The sequence below is a fragment of the Spermophilus citellus genome, assembly GCF_964194105.1.
Source record: "Spermophilus citellus genome assembly, chromosome: 10".
Taxonomy (NCBI): Eukaryota; Metazoa; Chordata; class Mammalia; order Rodentia; family Sciuridae; genus Spermophilus; species Spermophilus citellus.
This window is the reverse complement of record NC_138197.1, coordinates 75,339,995-75,365,463: the sequence shown is the minus strand read 5'-3', so window position 1 is coordinate 75,365,463 and position 25,469 is coordinate 75,339,995. Positions and strand designations below refer to the sequence as shown.

Here is a 25,469-nt window from a genome sequence, read left to right as displayed (position 1 = left end):
AGAGGAACAAGGGTAAAATTGCAACACTGTTATATTAAAATGAAGCAAGAAATAAAATAATGTAGTGAAATATTTAAAATATTAAAAGAGAAAAACTATGAACTTGCATACAGTTCATTTATTCTTCAAAAGCGAAAGAGAAATACAGACTTTCTCAGAAAAGCAAAAGCTGATTAAAATCATTATCAGCAGAGTTGAACAGAAAAGGATATTTCAAAACGTTCTTAAGTAGAAGGAGATTTATAGATTAGAAACCCCATCCTACATAGAGAAGAAGGACGTTGAATAATAAAAAAAAATAAAGGTAAATTTTCCTTAACAATTTTAAAAATGACAAGTGTTTGCTCAAATTCATAACACTAATGGTGTATTGGTTATAGGATATTCATGGATAAAATGCATGGCATCAGTGTCTTAAGGAACTGAAAGGAGGGAGTCAATTGTTCTTCAAAGCTACCACTCTTCACATGAGGAGGTATAATTTCTTTGAAGATTGATATAGATTAGTTTTAAAATGTATATTTTAAACTCTAGAGAAACCACTGAAAATGTCAAAGACATTGAGCCCAGAGAAATGGAGTTGACCAGCCATGGATTGAACTCTTGAGACTGAGATCTATAATAAACTTTTTCTCCTTTAGTTGTTCCATTCAGGTATTTTGGTCACAGCAATGAAAACCTAACCAACATAAATGCAACACTCTTTTTAGAGAAGAAATGTGTGACGCAGAAAATATGGAAGATATATAATTGATATGCTAATGGTGTGGCAAAATTAAATGACACAAACATAATTTAAAAACAAAAATTTAAAATTAAAATAAATATAATAATTACAACTATGAGAGATGATACCTCAGTCATATCAGTAATTATTTTAAGTGTAACTAGTGAAACTACATCAATTAAGAGATGGATATTTGCTGGACTGTATGACGTACCTGTAATTGCACCAGTGGGGGCGGAGAGGAAGGTTAGGTGAGGGTTGAGAGCGCTGAGGCAGAAGGATCACAAGTTCAAAGCCAGCCTAAGCAACGTGGCAAGACCCTCCTCCAAACTAAAAAATAAAAAGGGATGGGGATGTGGATCAGTGGTAAAGTGTCCCTGGGTTCAATCCCCAGTACCCTTCCACCAAAAAAGAGAGAATTTCCGAGGGACAAACAATTTAAGTAATCTATGAACACACCAAATTTAAATAAAAAGATTCATTTAGGTTAAAAGTAAAGGGTTGCAAAAGTTATATTATTCTAAAACTAGTCAAAAGAAAGCTAATGTAGCACTACAAAATTTAGGTAAATTATAGACATTTATAAACTATTAACAGAAGAGCACTTTCAAGGCAAAAGCAAGAAGAATTAAATAAGTAACAAAAGAAAGCAAAAATTAATGAAATATATACTTAGGAAAAGAAGGGTAAATTGATAATATTGATTAATACTAATCAAGTTGAATAAAACATACAAAAAAGGAAGATAGAAATTAATGAAATAAAAAATCATCATAAATGATGGTCATCATAAATGATCCAGTGTAAATATTAAAATAAACATCTGTGATGAAAAACTTTGTGCCCATAATGTGACACTTTAGATGAAGCAAACCTTTGTTTGTTTGTTTGTTTGTTGTTGTTGATGGACCTTTTATTTATTTTTTATTTATTTAGGTGCTGTGAATCAAACCCAGTGTCTCACACATGCTACACAAAAGTTCTGCCACTGAGCCACAACCTCAGTCCTGAAATGAATCTTTTGAGTCCTCAAAAATACAAGCTGTCACATCCCACACAGAGAATAATCTGAACAAGTCCATCTATATTAAAGAAATTGAGTCTTTCATTAACAGCCTTCCAAAACAAATAACTAGGTCCAAAGAATTTTATTGGTGAATTCAAATGACATAAAGATGAAAACATCTCTATTGCCTACAAGTTTTCAGAAAATAAAAGCAGAAGGCACATGTCTTATTATTATATAATACCAGCATTAATCTGATACAAAAACCATGTAAAGTCATTGCAAGGAAGGAAGGTACAAATATCTCTCATGAACCTAGTGACAGAATTTCTCAGAAAAATATTAGTAGATCATATCTAACGATATGTAAAGTTAATTAAATGCCAAGAATGGATGGAACTTATTCCAGATATTCAAGTAGTTCAATTTTGAAAATCACTTTTAGTAATAATCTATTACCAGGCTAAAAAATATCACCAGGTTAAAAGAGAGGAATCATATGGTTACTGAATATCAAGTAATCTAGAAAGAGCATTCGTTAAAAAAAAAAAAAGCCAAAACAGATTTATTCCAAAGTCTTAGCAATAAAAGAAAACTTCCATAACTCAAGAAGAATATTCATGTAAAAACATAAAACTAACATCATACTTAATGTTGATAAACTTGACACTTTTCCCCTAATTTCAGGACCACTATTTTCTCTTCCCTCCTATTCAACATCATCACAATAGCAAACTATTTAATCAAATAGGCAAAAAAGAAAAAGAAAACAGGTGTGCCAATTAGAATGCCCTTGATTTTTAATGGGGTGATGTCTTAATAAATCCTTTGAAAGTTAAAAATATCATTTTAAAAATTCATTTAATACAAATAACCAACTCAATATCATAGCTTTGCCTTGCCTACTTCAAATGTACTCAGAACAATTACATTATCTTGCAGTTAGGTAACAAAGTCTCTTTTACACATGGTGACCCTATGATTTTGTGGCTGACTGGGAGCTATACCTGGCTGCCACTGCCAGAGTCATGAGAGTATCATATTAATTTTGCTAGGTTCTAGAGAAAGCTTATCACTTTTATACCTTCCTAAAGGTAAAACATTACAAGTCTAAACATCACAAGTCAGAGATCATCTGTATTTCCATTAGTCCTTTTCTTCTTTTTCTGTTATTCAGCCCTCTCTTGGTTATAAATGTACACTTATTATTTTTCGATAATATACACTCTGTTTATATAACTTATATGATGACATAATTTTCATTTATAATATTTCTTTACAATGCACAACATACAGTTTAGCTAATCGCATTTAACATCAAATGCAGAGGATTGTGAGCTCAAAGCCAGTTTCAGCAATGACTAGGCACTATGCAACTCAGTGAGACCGTCTTTAGTAAAACACAAAAAATAGGGCTGGGGATGTGGCTTAGTTGTTAAGTACCCCTGAGTTCAATTCCCAGTACCCAAAATAAATGAATAAATTGTGGTAATAATAATATTGCACAATTTTTATATATTTTGAGATTCTTATAACAATATATCATCAAATTCTGTCTTGTATTCACTTTTAAATGTGCTCCAAACATGTGACAGTTTTACTAGCTGTACTTTAAAAAGACAGTTTTCCTTTAGAACAATTAAAATTCAATACAGTTAATTTTATCTTTATTTAGTTCAATTGCAACTATTTTTTTATAGAGATCCAAGTTCTTACTAGTGTCAAATTCCTTCTACCTGGAGGGCTTTCCTTAACATTTCTTGTAGATTAGATGTTTGGTCAGTTAAACTTTAGTTTGTATTTGCATAAGAAATTACTTTTTACCTTTTGATGAGTATTTTTTTGCATATAGAAAATATCTAATTCAATTTGGCTTTTATCTTACAGAACTTAAAGATGTCATGACATTATCTTATCACTTTCAGGGTTTCACATGAGCATCTACCGTGATTGGCGTCTTTATTACTTTGAAACATCCTTCTGCCTCTGGAACCCTATGAATATTCTCTTCGTCTTAGTTGTTGGCAACTTTCTCTAATATGCCTAGGTCTGTTTTGCTCCACAGTTTTCTGATTCTGGGTACTCTCTGAACTTTTAAGATCTGTAATTTGTGTGTGCCATCAATTTTGGAAAATTATCAGCCATTAATTCTTTGAATATCTCTTGAGTATATTTGCATAATCCAGCCAAGATATGGGTTCTATTGCAAGTTTGCTATTACTATGGTTAACTTCAATTAGAACTTCATCAGAGTTATTTTTGGGGGGAGGTGTGCAGGGGTCCTGCCCTAGCAGGGTCCAGGGAGTCCTGAAGGATGAGTGGCGTTGGCGAAAAGATGAGACAGGAGTCGTTCCTTGGAGCAATCTCCAGAGAGAGAGCTCTAATGAAACTTTCTCTGGATCATCTTTTATTATAATTTTTCTCATCATTATAGATTCAGAATATGTCATTGATTATACAATTTAAAACTTTTGCCAAGACATGACATTTCTTTAACCATGATTAGGGGTACAAAAAATGTAACATTAATTTATATTTTTTCCAGGATATGACCTTTAGTTATTTAATTATTAAAAGTACAGAATCATTAATAAAATGCATCACTAATTTAAATTTTTAGATTTTCCCAAGATTTACTATTTTCCCCAAGATATGCTATTTTCTTATTAACTAATGCCAAACTACTTAACCAGACTCTAAGTCTCCTAACCTATCATTAACCTTTACGTTTAAAGTACACCTTTACTTTATTTCTAATCTAAAATTCCCATCTAAAAAATCCCCCTTAAATCTTATACTTAAAATATTCTAAAATTTATAAATCATTCTTAAAACATATCAGAAACCCATGCAACTAAAAACTTAAGAATTTGTAAACCCAAATTTTAAATAGGATAATATTTCTAACATTATTCTAAAAATATACCTTATAAAGATACTTTAATTAATTCCTAAATTTATTCTCATAAAAATGTTGAGCTGCTTTCTCAAAGAGTTTTTTTGTTTCTCAGTCAAGGTGCACTAGTTCTCATATCTTTATAATCTTTCTCAATAGAAAGTAAGTTCTAAAATCATCAGTCTACTTTCCACCAATATTAACTATGCTCATCATAAATTCCTATGTAAAGTAAAAAGGGTTTATAAAAAGAAAATAATATATCTTTATATGTTTTAACTTTCCTAAATGTATAATATAATTTTCCTCAATCAAAAATGAGACTACATATAGTGGGCTTTGTAAAATAAGCATAATTATTAGGTTTTTGAAGAGGCTGGAAATATGGGCTTGGGTTCTAGTTGATATAATCAATGTGATGCCTAAAATTCTCATGACCTTTCAGAAAATGATTGTTGTCCATTATCAGGTTTGTCCTCAATGTGCTGAGATAGAAGAACAGCCTTCTACTTTGTCCTTGATATGCTGATCGGTAGTAGAACAGCCTTCAAGGCATGAACTACCTGTTATGTTCTAGCCATCTGAAATTTAATTTGTTTGGCATTTAACATATTCATGCCTCCTGTCAGAAACATAAGCATGAAAATGCAAAGTCCCAATTATATAAAAAAGGGTCTCATGGTTTCGGTTTCCCACAAACCAGCATGGCTTTGCCAGCATTCATCCTCACTGTGACCCTGTCAAGACAGTGAGTGGGGGATCACCTTCACCAGAAGTGAGGTACAGATATCTGCCTATATTTGAGTTCTGCCTTCTCATTTGACTTTGGCTCTTCTCTTTGCACTGTTCCCAAAAGAATCTGTCTTTTTGTAGCTCTGTTGGTTGTATTTTACTATTATGACTACTCCAAGGATGCTTCTATGCATGGCGTGGGGAGCCGAGAAAGAAGGCACACTATAGTGTTCTGATCCTTAGCCTTTATTAAGAAATGTAAGCCTCCATTTTAGCATTTGTCCTTCACAGTGCTTCTGCCCCCATCCAGGTTTAATGTTGGTCAAAGCATGTATTTCAGGCTCTTCCAGAGACTCAGATACTTCCTCAGATCTTCTTTCAAAATTACAGAGATTTCCATCAAAACCCTCAGCCTAGGTATTGTCAAGAGATTAATGGAAAAGACATATAGATAGATGTAGATAAAGATATATTAGTTTTATTTAACAATGGAAAGTAATGAAATTAAATAATATCATAAGTGGAAAATGGATGGAATGAGAGAGTAGTATCATGTGAAATAAGATAAATTCAAAAATCAAGGAATTTACGATTTCCTCTTATATGTGGAAACTGGATAATAAAAAGGAAAAAGTGGAAATCTAATGAAAATATAAGAAAAACCAGTAGGATAGAAGAAGCACATCAGGTGAAGAGAGGATGGAGGTGGTAAATGTAGGTACTAGGGAATGAAATTGATCAAATTATATATTGTATATGTATGAATAGGCCTCAATTGAATACACCATTAAATATAATTTTCCTAAATTCTTTCCTGGACCAATAGAAAATGTGTGATGTAATCCTTAGTATAAATTTGAAAAAAATTGTTAGGCATAAAGTACAAGTTAGGTAGATAGTTTCTATGCTTGGAAGAAGAAGAAAGTGGAGGAGGAGGAAATAAAATGTATTTTATTTTATGAAATATATTATGCACTATGATTAGATATTATCTTGCATCTAACATATTCCTTTCCTATCACACCTTTGAAAAAAATCAAGAAAACTATGAGATTATTTTTTTCAAAGCAGAGCTTGATAAAAGTTGTCATGCAACAGCTTATTAAAAATATATTTAATCATAATAAGATTAATTTGATTTATTTCACTATGACTGACAATTTCAGAAGTCAAATAACAACTTTTATAACAAGACATTGTTTGTTAATCAGGGCCAAGATTGTATTTGTGTCAACTAGAGTAATAAATGGGTCAGTTTTTCATAATGGCAAGAGCAGAATATTTCATTGTATTTCCCCAAAATATAGTATTTTATTTATTTTTTATGAACCTAGATCAAGAATCATTTAGAAAAAATATTGACATGACTAAGCAATTTCCAATGACAGATTTATAATTTTATTTTATGGGTTATTAACTTTTCAAAGTGACAGTTTCTTTGGACATGTTTTTTAATTTCCTCAAGAACAATGAAGCCAAGCAGTTATCATATTTATTCATTTTTATAACTGTCAAAAAACTGTATGTTAATTAAACAATTAATTATATGAATGAATTATTCATGGCATTTGCAGGTAAATGGATGGCATTGGAGAGAATAATGCTAAGTTAGCCAATCCCAAAAAAACAAATGCTGAATATTTTCTCTGATATAAGGTGACTGACCCATAATGGGGTAGGGAGGGGGAGCATGGGAGGTGTAGATGAACTCTAGATAGGGCAGAGGAGTGGGAGGGGAAGTGAGGGGCAGAGGGTTAGAAATGATAGTGGAATGTGATAGACATCATTATCCAAAGTACATGTATGAAGACATGAATTGGTGTGAACATACTTTATAAATACAGAGATATGAAAAATTATGCTCTTTATGTATAATAAGAATATGTATAATATGCATTCCACTGTCTTGTATTTAAAAAATAATATCAATTAAATGTTTTAAAAAGAATGAGTAATAAAGCAGAATTAGCATAAAAAAGATCTATTTAAATATGACTTTTAAAGTAAAAGAATACAGATTAATCATTTCCCTCCCTAATAGATTCTGATATGAGCTTCACTTCTGATGGACAGCTATTTTGCTGCTTCCTGTTGAAGGTGTCTAGTGATGCTCTTTATGCAAAATAAGAACACCACAGATGTATTTGAAATTGTCTCATGAGTTGACATTCATTTTTCTTTTTACCTATAGACATACCCAGAATTTGAAGAATAGCCTTGCCAAATTAAATATCAGAGAATTTATTCTTCTGGGACTTCCAGATGACCCAAAGTTACTAGCAGTGATATTCTCCTTCATGCTGATCACAAATTTATTGAGTTTAAATGGAAATATAAAGATTGTTACATTAACACTAACAAACATTCATTTGAAAATTCCCATGTATTTCTTTTTGGAAAATTTCTCTTACTTAGAAATTATTTACAACAGTCTGCATTCCTAGATTTCTGATCATCATTGTTACAGAGGACACAATCGTTTCCTAAATTATTTCCTGGCACAATTTTAGTTTTATTCTTAATCCTTTTGGAATTAACAGAATTTCTTATGTCCTATGATCATTGTGTGGCTGTCTGCAAACCTCAACATTCATAAATATCAGAAGCATCAAAATATGCAATTGTCTTGTAACCAGCTGCTGACTGGCTGGTATCCTCATTACTTTCTCAGTGATCTTGGGCCTCCACTGAATCTCTGTGACTCCAAAACTATTGGCTACTCCACCTGTGACCCTTCTCCTTTTGTGCTGATTGTTGCACCAACACAACATTTCTGGAGCTTATGACATTTTTCTTAGCAGTAGTCACATTCACAGTAATTATAGTGTGGGGGATTCTTTCCTACATACTCATCCTGGAATATTTCTGAAAATTCCCTCTGCCCTCAAAGGAAAAGGTCCTTTTCCACGTGTTTCTCCCATATGATTGTGGATTCCAGTGGATTCCATTTGTTATGGACATTGCAATTTTCTGCATGTATAAACATATGCAATCATGAAGGAAGGTAGTCAGTGAGTAGCAGTCAGATTGTAGGAGTCCTTGAGTGGATCAACAGTTGTGCAGCTCCATAAGGAGACAGGAGAGCAAAGATGGATTCCAACTCAGTATAGCAACATGTCCTGCCTATGGCAAGACACCAGATGCCCACAGCAATGGAGATTAAGCACAGAGGACTCTCAGACTGATGCCCCCAAATAGTGCAGAGCACCATGCTTCAGGCACAGAGAGCCCAAGACTCTCAGATCCAGCAGGACAGGCTCTAAGAAGTGAGGGGGTAGGCATGTTTTTTTTTTTTTTTTTTCACAATTAATTCCTAAAACAAGGCATTTCACAAGGACTACAAAACCACACTTCTATCCTGGGAAAGAGAGAGAACAAGGAGAAGAATTCTTAGCAGGTTGCATCAAGCTATCCTAAGACATTTTAGATGTCTAGAAATGTCATAAAAAGCCTAAAGCTACAGAGGCTTTGGCCAGAGACAGGTGCTGGCAGGAGAGGTACAACAATTTGGGTGTAGGAGAGTATTTGAAGCAGAAATCCGATCTAAATATGTCAGATAATAAACATACTGCTGAAAGGACAAGTGCAACTGCTTCTGTCACATCAGAGACACTCGGAGATTATACTGTAAAGGCTTAAATATCTTCTATACCTCTCAATATTGAGCATAATTCAGACAGGGAGACTAAGAACTTCCTCCATCTCAGAAATATCACCAACAAATATGTTTTGACTCTCTAATATTAGTTAGCCTTTGTTATACCACTCATATAAACTAGTGTATTGATTTGAGATTTCCCCCATACTACCAATAATTACATTCCTTAATCCATTCTTCTGCAATTATTTTTTTAAAATCTGTAATGTTATAATGTGTTAATTGGAAATACACCACTTTCTATCTTTTTATGATACCCCTCCTTCCTTTTCTCTATTTTGCTATTTCCTCTAGTGGCTAATCTCCTTCCCCACTCCTCTTTCTTCTTCTTCTCTCTCTCTTTAAATTTTTTTCCTCTGTTTTTATTGTATGATCATTGATTGAAAGAGTCATTTCTTTGACATTTAAATGGAAAATGTTGTATTAATTGGATTTATTTATTCTGTTTCCCTTTTACTCTGACAATCATACTCTCTGTTTTCTCTTCATAATTTCTCCAGTTTTTTTGCCACTTTGACTGACCTCCCCTGACTGCTGACATGTTTTTATATTTCTGTAGATTTATTTTTTTTCTTTCTTTGTGTTGTTTGGTTCTGTTTTTGGTAAGTGTATGTGTGTGAGTATCTGAGTGTATGGAATTTGTGTGTGTGTGTGTGTGTGTGTGTGTGCTGCTTTTTTGTTTGATTTTTCTTTTGTTAACATGTTTAGTTGTTTAGTTTTTTTTTTGTGTGTGTGTGTGTGTGTGTGTGTGACTTTAGATTTATTGTCTTTTCTTTTTTATTTTACTTATTCTTTGTTCTGCTTTCTTTTTGTTGGGTGTGTGAGAGACCTTGCTTTTTGGTTTTAGTTCCCCCATCATGTTTCTCCTGGCAGAAGTTAAGTTTCAGTCTGTCCAGAAGAACATCACTTAATCCCTTACCCCTTCCACTCCTCTCTGAAGGGTGCCAAAGTCAAAAGTTTTCTCCACTAAATCCCTGTGGGACACCGTGTCCTCTTGCCTGTATCTGAATCACCCTGCCATTTGTGAGAGGTTTTTGCCAGTGTTATCTTTTTTAAGGTAAAGTATGAAGTGGATCCATACATTAAAATTTTTATTCTTTCCATTTTTAATAATCTCACTTTTCACCTTATGCTTCTCTTCAATGCCAGCTTCCCCCATTATTTTCCTCACTTTCTCTATTTTTTCTTGTTTTATCCTACCTTCTTTCTCTTTGATGTTTATGCCATATGTAGTACAATAACAATTCCAACTCTTTCATACCAACCTTTAAGCCTATTGTAGTGTGCTATCCCCATGTTCCACTTCAGATCAGTTGGAGTTTTAGAAAATGTTAGCAAGCTTAAAGACTTATTAGCATATGGTTTGTCTAATTATTTTCACTCATAGGTGATCATCCTGCCCCCAAAGGTGTGTAAGGTATTGACCGAAGTATTGCAAACACATTGATTAGGATGTTTGCCATACTAACCATTTTATATGACATTCAATATGTCAAGTTTCAAAATAAACCCCAGTATATTCTATTTAACATTGACAAAATGTTGTGCAGTTAAGTACTGGATTAATGTTGAGATTTGAGAGTTTTTCTCTGCCCTCTCTATGTCCAATTTACCTCTGGTTTTCATCCATCTTCATTAATACACAGAATGACTGGAATAATAAAAAATCAGACAATGATTTGTTGTAATTCAGGGAAACCAGTGTTTCTAAAAAGATTCCCTCTTTCTTCCACTGAACAAGTATGATTTGTTTTAAATTGTCACTTTCAATAAAAGTCAATTTTGATACTGTAAAAAACATTTTGCTTTATTTTTTCCATTTTATCCAGAAAGGACATATTTCTTTGACTATAAATTGTGAGGAAGAAACAAAAATAGAAAATAGAAAAAGTATCAGAAGTGCTTTAAAATTCTTTGGTATGCTTTCTACATAAATTTTATGTAGCATTAATATTTGTATCCATTTTCTCCATCACTGGCTCAAGAGACCAATTCAATGAGTGAAAATTGCCAGAAGAATGTAAACAAAACACAAAGGAATATAAACATAATACACGTTACTATTTAAAAAGTTCTAAAAGGATGCTTGGGAGACAGTGTCCAATAAGACAGAGAAAAAATAATGACAAATAACAACACTAAGTATAAAGATTTTTATCCTTTAATGTCATTTTCTGGGATGAAGACAGCAACCAAATACAGAATCTCAATTCCTAATGCGGACCTCTACCCAATGCTTCATGGCAAATTTCAAACTGGGAAACTACTATACTATGTTAAAGGCCTCCATTATTTTCATTGTTAGTCTGCCTTACTATTGTAATTTTTACTGCCATAATACTGCTCATACTGTGAATATTTTTATGCTCATTCTTTTGCTCAATATCACTACAATTGAAGACTTTCTTGTTTTGATAAATTAGTGTTGTCATTTATATGTTATGTAAAATACTAGAAGTATATTCCTTGATAAAACTGTAATTATATAATCATGTTCAAATGAAGTATAGTGATAGAACAAGGCAAAAATTTGTTCAGATCAATATTAAAATATTGCAAAATATTAAAATAGAGATAAGACAAGTGGTTTTGCTTGTCTGTAATTTATTTCAGGTTAATATATTGGCTACTAATGCACAATGAACTGAGTCAAGTTACTCAACTTTTATAAGCATCAATTTAGCCATTTATAGAGAAAATATGTAAGTATGCCTATTTTGCCATATAGCTATGATGATTAAATAAGGTATGGCACAGGATGTAACTACTCCAAAAGAAGGCATGGAATAGTTATTTTTTAAGAAATTTTTATCAGAGTTTCAGGTTGCATAAGAGCAATGGTGGTTGCCTAAAAGTAATACACACACACACACACACACACACACACACAAACACACACAAATATGCATAAACAAGGAGAACATATAAAACTGCATACAATATATACTTTAACCAAAACAAGGATATTATGAATTTTCAATTACTTCTAAGTGGAAAAAGATACCCAAGTCCACAAGAGACTGGGAAGAATTGGACAGATACTGCAAAGAGCATGCAAAATAGTTTGTGGTAGATACTAGTTTATTTCATAGTTCTTGTAATGTTAAAAAGGAAACTATATTAGTGACATAGAAGAGCACTTTAAGATTATTAAAATATCAATGGAGTGTAAAGTATTTTTATATAAGAATAACTAGTAAAGTGATTTAAGTTCTATAACCACTGGTTTTCTACTCAGGATTGTAAATCAATGATTACATGGAACCTGCAGATAGCTTTAAAGGGAGACACAACATAGTCACTTGCAGGTTAAAAAGAAATCTGAAGCCAAGGAGCTCCGCACTGCAGGTAGCTGTGCTCTGGATATATAAGGATAGAAGAGAAATAAACTTTCATTTCCCTGGTTGAATCTTCATCATGACACTCATTCAGGTCAATACATACACTCATTTGCTTCTGTAAAATACTACCTTATGAACCAAGTCTTTGAAGCTTTGTTTTGCTTGCTGGTTCCTCAAAGTGTAAATAAAAGGTTTCAACGTGGGAGAAATAGTAGTGTTGAGGAGAGCTACTCCTTTTGTCAGTGATGCTCTTTCTTTTGCTGAAGGCTTGACATACATGAATATACAGCTTCCATAAGAGAAGGAGATGACAATCATGTGAGAGGAACAAGTGGAGAAAGCCTTTTTCCTCTGACCAGCAGATGGGATTCTCAGAATGGTGCTAATGATGCATATGTAGGACAGAATCACTAACACCAACGTGAAGAGAAGAGTAACAAAGGCAAAGTAAAAGCCAATTTGCTCTAAAAGCCATGTATCTGTGCACAAGAGTTCCAGGATGGGGAAGTAGTCACAAGAGCATTTGGGGTAAAATTGGGGGTTCATAACCCACTTCAATCTAATGTATGTAATATGATATGTCAAGAGCTTTGTAATGTTGTGAACAACCAATAAAAAAAATAAAAATAAAAATATTTTCTAGTTGTAAAAAAAAAAAAAAGAGAGAGAAGTGATTGATGATGTTGGAAGCACAGAATCTAACCTGAAGATAAGAATGAGTAGTGGGAAAATGGTCAGAAATTCTGCCATGAACCAAAGATAAGAAGGGAGCAGACTTTCTTATTCATGATGATGGTGTAATGCAGTGGCTTGCAGATGGTGACACGGTGATCATAAGACATAGCAGTTAGATGGAAAATTCAGACACACCCATGGAGATGAAGAAATATAATTGAGCTAAACAGTTTTTATCGGAAATGGTCTTGAATTTACTAATTATGGATCCTAAAACTCTGGGTGGAAACACTGGTGAATGCAATTTTCATAAAGGAAAAATTCCAGAGGAACAAATACATAAGGGTCTTTAGATGTGAGTCCAGCAAAGTGAAAATGATGATGGTTAGGTTTCCAGGGATGCTTGATAAATAAGTTATGAATAAAATGATAAAAATTATGACCTAAACTCTGGGTTAACTGATATACCTAAGAGTATAAATTATAATCATTGTATGGTTTCTCATTCATATTTTTTTCTTCCAACAAAGTCTATTTTGAAAAACAAAACAAATATATAGAAAATTTTGATGTTGAAGTATTGAAAATTAAAATTTAATATTAATATATCTATAATTTTTTAATAAGAACTTTTGCAACATCATTCATTCCTATTAAAGCGAAAAACATACCTCTCCATTTGAAATCAAACATGGATCACAGATAAGTTTTAAGTCCTCTTATCAATAAATTTATATCAAACTTTGAAGTATTTTCAAAATTTCTGCATGTGCAGAATACCTTTGAATTACAGATTTCTACAATAATATTTATCAAGTACATCTGTAGTTTGACATTTAAGATACTGTCTTTCAGCTTCCAAGATTATATACTTTTAATACTGAATTATCTAATTTTTAGTTTAATTTTGATGTCATTTACAAACTTTGAAAATTGATTGGTGGGAATTGATGACCTAATCTCAATCACTAAAATTAATTAGTTGTTATGATTATATATATATATATATATATATATATATATATATATATATATATAGCCATGAGAATAAATGAGTTTCAATCACAGCACTATAGGACTAGAGTCATCTTGGTTGTAAACAAAAGTTCTAAATTTATTGGAAGAAAAACAGAGGCCAGAAAAATCAGTTGAATGAGGTAGAGCTCAATTTTAGATAGATAGATAGATCTACAACATTCTCATGCATTTATATCATTTTCTGCCAATTATTTAAATTAACAACTGAGTTTTAAATTTTTATTATATTCACTTTGTCCTTTTACTCTTCAACTTGCCTGAGGACAAGACAGAAATCATAAAGGGTTTTATGATGCCAAAATATGGCATTGTTTTTCCTTCTCAAGACTAAGCAATCAGAATAAATAACATTTTCTCTAGGATTTACTTTGTAGAAATCAAAGGTTCTACAATATAATCTATGTGACTTCTGTCAGACCTGTTCTCTGCCTCCCTAGCAGTCAGAATCATGTCTGTGTTAAGTTCTCAACTATACTGTTGTCTTACTTTCTCTCTATAGGATGAACAGGATGACTCAGAGATGATAAGTATTAATGCTGATACTGTGTGTTTTTTTTTCTGAAAATAAACATTCTTTTCCATTGGGAATTTGCATATTTTTGTCATGGCTATATTAGCAAAACTAGCAACTCAAAGATAGAGAATATTAATGTGATTCAAACAATGGTTGAAACCCCATTAAAATGTATAATTACAGTTATATTTGTGTAAAATTGGTAATTTGGGCATCCTTGATATTTATTCCAACAAAACAGGTTTTTGTATGAGAGAAAAAAATCAATTTATTAAAAAATATGGAACATGCTTTTTGATATGTCTGATGATGCCAAAGACATAATCCAAATTTTTCTTGATTTATTAAAATCTAAAATGTAATGCATTTATAACATTCTTCAGGAGGGGGTTTTTTGTTTGTTTGTTTGTTTCATTTTGCTCATCCTTCCCTCTGTTTGTTACATAAAAACCTCTCACATAGAGAAAGTACAGGCTGAATATCATGTAAGATTTATCAGCCTCAGTTATAAGTAAAAATAAATTTCTCTTTTATATCATTAATGTTTCCACACCAACAGAAATATTGCTCTGACCTGAACTCTAAAATCTAATCCTACAAATCTTAAAGTTCTTTATTTAAATTTCAATGGATTACTGCTTTGAGATACTGTAAGGTGAAACATTTCAAAGCTCTCAGGATAAGATAGAGTACCACACAAAATAATACAACTTTACCCTCTATACACTATGTAAGCCCCTGAGAAGCTAGATTGAAGAACAGAAGCATTCCAGCAGAGATAAATTCAAAGATGTAGTGGTGTAATGATTTACCTTTGCTGAAAGTCAAGCCATAGAGCAAGAGTTCTAGCCAGCTGGTACAATCAACCTACTTTCCTTTGGGCTATACCCAATTTTCCTAATTTGCATATGGATTTAGGCCACACTCAGGAGATAATAAATTCTCAATTCCTTGGGGATTGGCTAAATTCAGGACTGAGCAACTCCACAGAGGATGGTACCCCTATTGTATTCATTTATGTATCTATGCCAACATAGAGCAGAATGAATGTCTAAAGAACGCATTTTAAAGTCTTTAAAAATCAGAAGAATGGGGCTGGGGTTGTAGTTGAGTGATAGAGTGCTTGCCTATCATATGTGAGGCACTGGGCTGGATCCTCAGCACCACATAAAGGAATAAAAAAATAAAATACAATAAAAGCAGTATGGAGATTCCTTGGAAAACTTGCAATGAAACCTCCATTTGACCCAGCTATCCCACTATTTGGTCTAAACCCAAAGGACTTAAAATCAGTGTACTATATGAACACAGCCACATCAATAGTTACAGCAGCTCAATTCACAATAGCTAAACTGTGGAAGCAACCTAGATGCCCTTCAATAAATGAATGGACAAAGAAACTGTAGTATATATACACAATGGAATATTACTCAGCATTAAAAGAGAATAAAATTATAGCATTTGCAGGTAAATAGACGGAGTTAGAGAATATCATGCTAAGTGAAGTTAGCCAATCTTAAAAAACTAAAGGCCAAAAGTTCTTTCTGATAAATGATGCTAATACATAATGGGGGGCATGGGGAAAATGGAGGAACTTTGATTGGGCAAAGGACATCGGTGGGTGGGGAGTGGGTATGGTGTCAAGAAAGATGATAGAATGAGATGATCATCATTACCCTCAGTATTTGTGTGAGTACACATATGGTGTGATGCTACGTCATGTACAACCAGAGAAATGAAAAGCTGTGCTATAATTGTGTACAATGAATCAAAATGCATTCTGTTGTTGTATATATCTAATTAAAATATATTAATAAAATAATTTAAAGTATATTAAAAAGAAAGAGTAGACTAAGTCTGTAGCTCTACCTTTGGTGATGCCACAGGTAGTTTTAAATTAGATTGATAGACCCAACCTGATCTTTTCTTAAAATCGGGAGCCATCTCGCCACAAAGCCATGAAAAGATAATTTCAGCTTTACTGTAAATTACTGCAAATTCTGAACCTGCTTGGAATGCTTGCCTGTGCCTTGAACTCACCCATGCCTGGCTCTCTGACCAGATAGCAGCCCTCTCTGAAACCTTAGTGACAACTCACAAATCTTGGCCTTCCCTGGCCAGACAACGACTCTCTCTGAGGCTCTAATGATCCTCATAAATTCTGATGTTGGGGCCAGCAAAAAATATAAACTACCATTCGTGTGATGCTCGTCAGAGTTCTGTTATCTGTAACACCCCCCCCCCTTGGTGTAACTTTCTGGGCTATAAAGCTGGGCTGCAGGAAAGGTGGGGCTGCTGTCTTGTTCCCGCCGTTTTGGGAGGGAAAGGCAGCCCAGCCGGTCGAAATAATGAGCTTGCTTTAATTTGATTTTAATTGGAGTCAGTGGTCTTTTCTTGCGTCCTGGTCAAACAAGATCTCCTCATACATGTTCAGATAAAACCTACTAGTTGAAAGACAATCAAGAATAGAGGGGCTTTATATATTGTAACATTATGTAGGTTTGAAATGCTTTCCACAAGAAATAAAATCTAGTGTGTATGGATTAGAGTTAATACAACCTAAAAAATTTTGTTCTCTGTGGGTGTCTTCAAAAATGATATTTGAAAAAAATAGTTTTCCACAAGATCCATAACTCATATCACATATTAAACTCAACTCAAAAAAGTCATAGCTATATAAATAAAGTCCAAATGACAATAAACTGGAAAGATTGAACCATGAGTCATAAAGAAAAATAATTGATAAATTGGAGTAATCAATATTATGCTCTTCAAAACACATTGTTTTGTGAATGGGAATACAAGACATAAGGTAAAAAACACATAAAAATTGCATATCTGAAAAAGAACTTGAATACAATACATAAAGAATGCAAAAATAGAAATAATGATAAAAATTAAAATAGGCACATATTTAAGCTGTGATTTCATCAAAGGAATTATACAAATGTTAGATAAGCTTTAAAAGATGATCAGCATCACTAGCCTATGGAGAATGAAATCATAATTACAATGAAGTACAACTATATGCCCTTTAGAATGGTTAAAGATAAAAATATACAGATATATTTGCCAAAACAAATGTTGGTAAGAATATGGAGCCTCTGAAACCTTCACACTCTGCTGATGTAATGTAAAATTATATCATAATTTTAGAAAATAGTTGGCACTTTCTTAAAAAATCAAACATTTACCTACCATAGAGCCAATCCATTACAGTCCTGAATATTTACTCTGGAAAAGAAAGCTTATAACCCCATAACATTTTGTAGTGAAATGTTCATAGCAGTTTTATTTATTGTAACCAACAAAAATACACAGCCCTAATGCCCCTCAACAGAGGTTATGAATGAATAAGTTGTGGTACAGTGATAAAATGGAATGCTGGTGAACAATCTATGTATGGAACAGTATGGATGAATATCAAAATAATTAGCCTGAGAGAAGCCTACTTAAAATGAATACTGTATTATTTCCTTCATGAAATATTTTAGAAAGTGGAAAACAATCTATAAACACATAAAGTGGATCAACCATCCTGCAAGAATGCTGAGAGAGCCATGTTAAAAGGGATTATAATGTTGCATTAGAAATTTTTTGGCAGCAGTGGCTATGTTTATTATCTTGATAGGTTAATTGTTCACCTTTATATAATTCTTAGATAATATGCAATATTTAAACTTTAAACATAAGTGATTCACTATGTAGTATACCTTGATAAACTGTTTAAAATGTATTGAATAAATTGAATTATCGTGATGCATAAGTATGAGTTTTTTGCCCATATAATCTAACCTATTTCCTAAAATTGTATTAACAAAAAATCTAATGTTGTTTCATATTAGGAGAGTGTCAATTAAAACCATTAGCAAATATAAAAGACAAAGTCTTTCTCTCAATCTCAGTTTCTGTTTTACACACACACACACATACACACACACATATAAATGGTAGATAATTCTGACATGGGTGTAAAACACACACTCTTATCAGATAGCACCGCTGTGGATTTGTACCTTCAATGTTTCATCCAGCTTCCAGCCAGATAAGACATATTTCCTAGTGCAAGTATTTTATCCATTAGCTAGGCTTCAGGAAGATGATAGAACCATATAATTTCCCCAATCCACTTCCTTTGTTTATTTGTGAATAAGATTAATACTTCCACCTCTTTATGACTACCTTTAGAATCTGATAAAGCTGTGCCCTGTTTTGGGCCCCTATGGTAATTTGAGAAGTTCCCATTAAATCTTCAGATTTGTAAAATTTTATTTATTTCTTAAAGTGTGATTACTCTTATTATCATTGAACGATTCTGAGAATCTTTTTAGACTTCTAAATTTTGGGTACCAGCCACCTATTCCTAGAGTTCTATTTTAAATTTCTTCTGAAATGTTCAATTTGGGTATTTTTTTAAAAGAGAGAGAGAGAGAGAGAGAGAGAGAGAGAGAGAGAGAGAATTTTTTAATATTTATTTTTTAGTTATCAGCGGACACAACATCTTTGTTTGTATGTGGTGGTGAGGGTGGAACCTGGGCCGCACACATGCCAGGCGAGCGCACTACCTCTTGAGCCACATCCCCAGCCCCAATTTGGGTATTTTGATCCCCAGAAAATAAGATAATTGTGAAGATCATTTAAAAACAGCATTCAGTTGGTTTATTTCATTCATTTGTAAGTGTAAACTATTTCATTTGTAAGTGTCACTACACAGAATATTACAGATGTCTATATAGAGTTTATGATGCCATAGAGCACAGAAAAGAAGCGCCAAATCCACTTGGTCCTAATGTTATAGGAAGGCCAGGAGTATTGATACTGCCAGTTATCAATGATGAGTTCTGCTTCCTCACCTGTTGAAGTTTGAACATTGGAGAAGCATGCCAAGGCAATCATATAAAGCAGGGTTTGTTTAATTTGGGTAACATAGACTTCTCCTGGGATGGAGAAGTGGGCCATAGCTGATATCCTGGTATCCCCAGATGCAAGGTGTTCTGCCCTTTTTATATGTCCTAGGCTTCCTTTCTTCTCCAGCTCTCTTCCTCTTATCTTCCTCCTTGATGCATACCTAACTAGGCCCAGGAAATGCTTGGTGGAAGGGCCAAAAGGTGGGAATCAGGTGGGTTGTAGAGGGAAGGGCAGGATGGAGCAGCCAAGGACACATTAACAACCTTACGGCTCCCTTTAGGGCAGGGCAATTCCTGGGACAGGTTGCCCTGGGAACAGGCTGGAGCAGAGGCAAATTCTTGATAAGGGTGGAGGAAGGGCTCGAAGGAATTAACATTTCATCCTTCAGTGGACAGTCTCCAAGTTCCCAGACTCACTCAAAATTGGTCTCCTTGATCTGACCCTACTCAATTTACCTATCTATACTGACTTCCTGTCTAATTCTGGCTCCAGTATCACAGGGGTCTCTTTTTTCCTGTGTCCTAATCAAGCAAGATTAGTGATGGCCTGATCCCTCTCTCTAAAAGGGATGTACACATAAAAGTTTTTTATACATAATTTTTTTATTTGTAGGTAGACACAATACCTTTATTTTATTTTTATGTGGTGCTGAGGATCAAACCCAGTGCCTCACACATGCTAGATGAGTGCTCTTCCTCTGAGCCACAACCTGAGCTCCACATAAAAGTTTTATTGAAAGCAAAAGTACATTCAGTGTAGGCACTGAATGGTCTATTTCCAGAGTGAGAACATTCCCTGTGTTCCCTGGGAGTCCTGTCCATATATTCCTTTAGTTCCTGTTGGTGTCAGGCCTGCAGACTAATTGAGAACAGCCATGGTGGTATGTTGATAGTGCCCTTTTGAAGTGCTCAATTTGCATGTGGATATTTACCAATTGGTTTATGTTTTTAAGTCCTGAATTCCCTGTGGTAAATGGGTGGGGTTGACTTTCATTTTCCTGCCCTTGTAGGTTTTGAGTCCCCCTTTTGATTGGATTCAGACAGCCTATTCTCTAGAGAAAGCTGACTGCAAATACTGTCTACCAGAGAAAGCTGATTTTATCTCTTTCTGTGACTGTGTCCCTGTGACCTCCTATTATTCCTGCTTATCCCTATTTATCCTAATCATCTCTAACAATGCCCTACTTGACTAGAGAGGATCTTTAACTTTCTAATAGTTAAAATTTAAATTCCTTATGGTTAGTGAACTTTGGTTTCTTTAAGTAAAGAGTAAGAAGAAGAAAATTTACTGGGGAAAAAAAAAAGAAAAGAAAAACTCTTGACCCTCTAAATACTTAGAATTCTGTACATATATTTTAGTATCCGAATATATTTCTTGTGCTATGCATTTTATTTTATAGACCTCACTCCACTGTCAATGAAACTATATTTATTCAATTTCCAGGAGCATGTCTATTTTGTCTAGTACAATACAAGTTCTTAGATAACTGTTTGGTGAAGTAATAAATGAAAGAATGAATGAGCATAGCACCCCCCCCCCCCAGGGATTGTAATTGAATGACTGAGAAGTATTTGTCCTAGAAGAACTTGGAGTAGAGATATTGTTCTACAGGGATATACAGAGATCATAAAACATACACTGTTTTAGATTGGCAAAATTAAATTGCTTTAATAGTAATATATTTTCTTACGTAGGTTGTTCTTTTTTCCTGATTCTTCACTACATCAGAAATTATCTACTTTGCCCTATAAAACCAAGCTTACCAACCAGGACATCAACATTAGTAGATTTCATGGACTTAAGCATTTGTAATGGACAGGAACTTCAAACAGCCCTATATTATGGGAGGAAATTGAGTAAGAAGATAAAAAATACTTCTCATCCCTCCCCACCTTTCCACAATACTGATATTGCTCTTTTTTTCAGGTAGGGAGGAGTAATGAGATTGAACTCAGGGGCACTTGACCACTAAACCACATCCCCATCCCTATTTTGTATTTTATTTAGAGTCTCACTGAGCTGCTTAGTTCCTTGCTTTTGCTGAGGCTAGTGTTGAACTCAAGATTCTCCTGCATCAGCCTCCTGAACCACTGGGATTACAGGCATGTGCCACTCTTTGAACAGTGATAGAAGCAGTGCTTTGCACTCTCTGATACCATGCTTTAGACATTAAATCTTCATTGAATTATAGGATGCTGAGTCAACATCACACATGACTTTCCTAATTGTTCACTAACAGTAGAGGACCAACTAAGAAGCCATTTCCCAGAGTTTCCTTCTCAGAATGGTAAATTAAAACCATGAAAGGATGTTGTGCAAAAATTGGATGTGGGAAGAGAAGCAAAGGTTATTATTCTCCAGAGGTGTTGTAGTCAGGCTGCTGAGTTAACATAACAACCAGAGTATCTTCTCATTAAGTATTTGAGAATTACCTACTTTGCTGCTAAGGTTTTCGTAAGCACTCTCCTAGAAATTACTAAATTTCATTGCCATTTTCCACTCACATTTTCTATACCTTTTCTGCATGGCTCCAACCTGAAATTTTCAGTATTAATTTCCTCGACATTTTGTCATCAACACTCACACTTTGGCTTTTGGCTCCCTCAGGTCTTCAAAAGCAAGGTGAATCTTGGAGTCTACTGAATTATAAAAACAAATAACTCAAGTATAGTTTTAGCTAAAGGCGGTCATAAGGAGAGCAACAAAATGTGGAATGTATTTCTCTAAAGTATCTTTCTTTTTTTTTTCCTTAAGGGATAATATCTTAAGCTTCTCTGTCTGGAAGATGGGAATTGAAGAATGAAATCAGTAAGACATGAGGAGCTAGTCCATTCCTATTAATTCCCCTTTGACAGATTTTATTTCAAAACGACATATGAAAGGATAATTTTCAGGAATTGACATTCAATTTATTCACTTTTTACACCCCCCCCCCAAAAAAGATTCAGTTTTGTGGAGAGATTCCTCAGAAAGTAAATATCACAGTATTGGAGTAAGGGAGGAAAAACTATGGAACGGACAGGAGACATGCTGCTAAATCACAACAGCATAAAGAAGAAGCTGTGGATGCGTGCAATAGCATGGGTGAACTTTGCTATGTTGAACAAAAGAAATCAGACATGTAATTCAAACAGGGTAGTTTCTTTCATATAAAATTTCAGAACAGGCATGACAGGCATTCAGAACAGTTACTAAAGATCATCATTGCATACTCTGATTCAATGGCATATGGAAATGTTTTTATACACATGCTTTAAATATATAAATATTTCTCCAAACCAACATAAAAATTTATATATAATGAATTGTAGGTTGACTTTCTTTAATGGGTTAGTATCATCTTTAGTGTTCAGAGACTATGAAGTAAGCCTGGTGTTCAATTATTTTTACTCCAAATGACATTTATTTATGTTTACAAATAACTTAATTGTAATTATTATGATTCCAAAGAAGAAACTTTTTCAATGAAATATCCATCTTTTTCATGTGTTGTAGCTCTCATTGCAACACCCTTGAATTTTTATTTTCCTTATTCATCTTTCAAGATTCATTCTAAGTGATGATTTTTCATGGAAATTTATTTGAACTTTAAAATTACTTAAATTTACTATTTTTCTATCACAACATCAATCACATTACATAATAAATCATCATGTTTTGTGTATTTGTCAATTTTAGTAATGCAAAATACTTAAGATTATATGTAATGCTTATCAATTAACACATGTATCAAATATTTAATTAAGTATGTCACAAGTTTCCTTTTCAAAAAGCATTGGGTATATAAATCTATCCTTTATGAGAATAGATAATTCTATGTAAATATAGAATTTGATATTCTGGATTGAAGAAAGCAGTTCATTCCTACAGAATAAGAAGTTCCACTCAGAAAGAATAGCAGAGATACATAAAGACATAATAAGCCTAAAAAGATGTAAATATTCAAGGGAAGAAATGGCACACATTCAAACTAATGTAATAGATAACCATACTGAATTTTCTCATTGATGTTCCAACAGAATGTTATTTATGTCTAAACTCTGCCTTGTTGTTTTTAAAAGAACAAAACCTTTGGAGCATATCCTTGAGAGCTTCTTTCACCTGCTGTTCCTCAGGGTGTAAATGAAAGGGTTAAGGAAAGGGGCAACAGAGGTATTGAGCACAGCTACACCTTTAGTTAAAGTCACCCTTTCTTTTGCTGATGGCTTCATATACATAAAGATACAGCTCCCATAAGTAATAGAAACAACTACCATGTGTGAGGAGCAGGTGGAAAAGGCTTTAATTATTTGTTGAACAGAAGGGAATTTGAGAATGGTTTTGATGATGAATGTGTAGGAGAGGACCACTAATAACAATGTGATGGCAAGCAGCAACACAGCTAAGACAAAGGCCATCAATTCTATTAAATGTGTATCTGTACAAGAGATCTGCAGGATGGGGGAAATGTCACACAGAAAGTGATCAATCACTTTGGAAGCACAGAAATCCAATTTGAGTCCCAGGAGCAAAGGGGGGAAGATGATTAAGAATGAAGCTGCCCAGGAGCTGAGCACCAGTTGGTATCAAACCCTGCTGTTCGTAATGACTGGGTAATGCAGAGGTTTGCAGATGGCAACATAGGGGTCATAGGACATGACATCCAGGAGGTAAGACTCTGTAATCCCTATTAGGAAAAAAAAAGAATAATTGAGTTGCACAACAATTGTAGGAAATTGTTCTGTCTCCAGTTAGAATGCTTATCAGGAACCTTGGAATGCAGACTGTTGTGAAGGAAATTTCCAAGAAGGAAAATTTTCGGAGGAAGAAATACATTGGAGTCTTGAGGTGGGGATCCAGCAGGGTGAGGAGGATGATGATCAAGTTTCCCATCAGGCTCAAGATACAACTGAAAAATAGAAACAGGAAAATCACAATTTGTAGCACAGGGTCATTTGTCAGTCCAAGTAAAATGAACTCTATCTCCATGGATTGATTCTTCATTTCTCTTTTGTCCTATCAAATTTATAGAAAATAAAATCTAATATCACAAGTAAGAAGATAGTTCTTCCTTTTCATCTATGTAATACTCCATTTTCAAAAATTTACCAATTCACAAATATTTCTCAAATCAGCTTAGATTTCATCACAACGAACATAATCCCCACTTCATTCATCATCTTTATGAGAACACTGAGAGATCCTTCCCTTATCCAGAGCTGAGTGTGACCTACTCACCAGTTTATAGGACATTTAATAGTCACTTGAAATGTATCTCCTCAATTTGATTCATGTTAATCTATGATTCATCTTTCAAACACTTTATCACAATATGCTGTTCAAATATTTGATTTTTTTTTTTTTTTGGTCCTGGGGATTGAACTGAGAGGTACTTAACCACGGAGCCACATTCCCAGCACCCCCCCACACACACACTTTATTTATTTAGAGACACAGTCTCACTGAGTTGCTTAGGGACTCACTAAGTTGGTGAGGCTGGTTTTGAACTCAGAATCCTCCTGGCTCAGCCCCCCACCAGCTGCTAGAATTATAGGCATTCACCACCATGCCCAGCTTGTGTGATCAGTATCATTCAAGTGACACAATGATTATACGAAATAATCATTTTCTTCCAAGTAGCCAAAATAACTAGAATTTAGGGATACATATAATAGTATAGGAAATTTCTAAGAAAGAAAAAATATATAAGAATCCAGTGAATATACAGCAGGGTGAGTGAGGGGATGATCAGATCAAAGCAGTGCTTAACAAATATTTGTGAAGCTGGAACATAAATAACACAACATTCAAATATGGATCATTTGAATTCACCAAGATAAACACTGTCACTACTGTATGGTTTCCCATTACCATGTTCTGTCTTTTATCAGGTCTGAATAGTGAGGGTAGAAGGAAAGCTCTATCAAATAATACTGATAGCTAGTACTCAAGTTATGGTTAGCAAAATTATGTTTCAGGTAGAGTTATGCAATGC

General features: G+C 33.8%; 2 pseudogenes across 2 annotated transcripts; both read right to left on the bottom strand.

The window, feature by feature from the left end:
• Positions 1 to 12,465: 12,465 nt before the first annotated feature.
• LOC308658250 (olfactory receptor 6C3-like) lies at positions 12,466 to 22,061 on the bottom strand (annotated as a pseudogene). Its single transcript has 3 exons — positions 22,011 to 22,061; positions 13,054 to 13,478; positions 12,466 to 12,912 (listed from the first exon to the last, which is right to left on the bottom strand). The product of its transcript is annotated as an olfactory receptor 6C3-like (transcript).
• A 1,457-nt stretch (positions 22,062 to 23,518) lies between these two features.
• LOC308658809 (olfactory receptor 6C6-like) lies at positions 23,519 to 24,478 on the bottom strand (annotated as a pseudogene). The gene has a single exon. The product of its transcript is annotated as an olfactory receptor 6C6-like (transcript).
• Between the last annotated feature and the right edge of the window lie 991 nt (positions 24,479 to 25,469).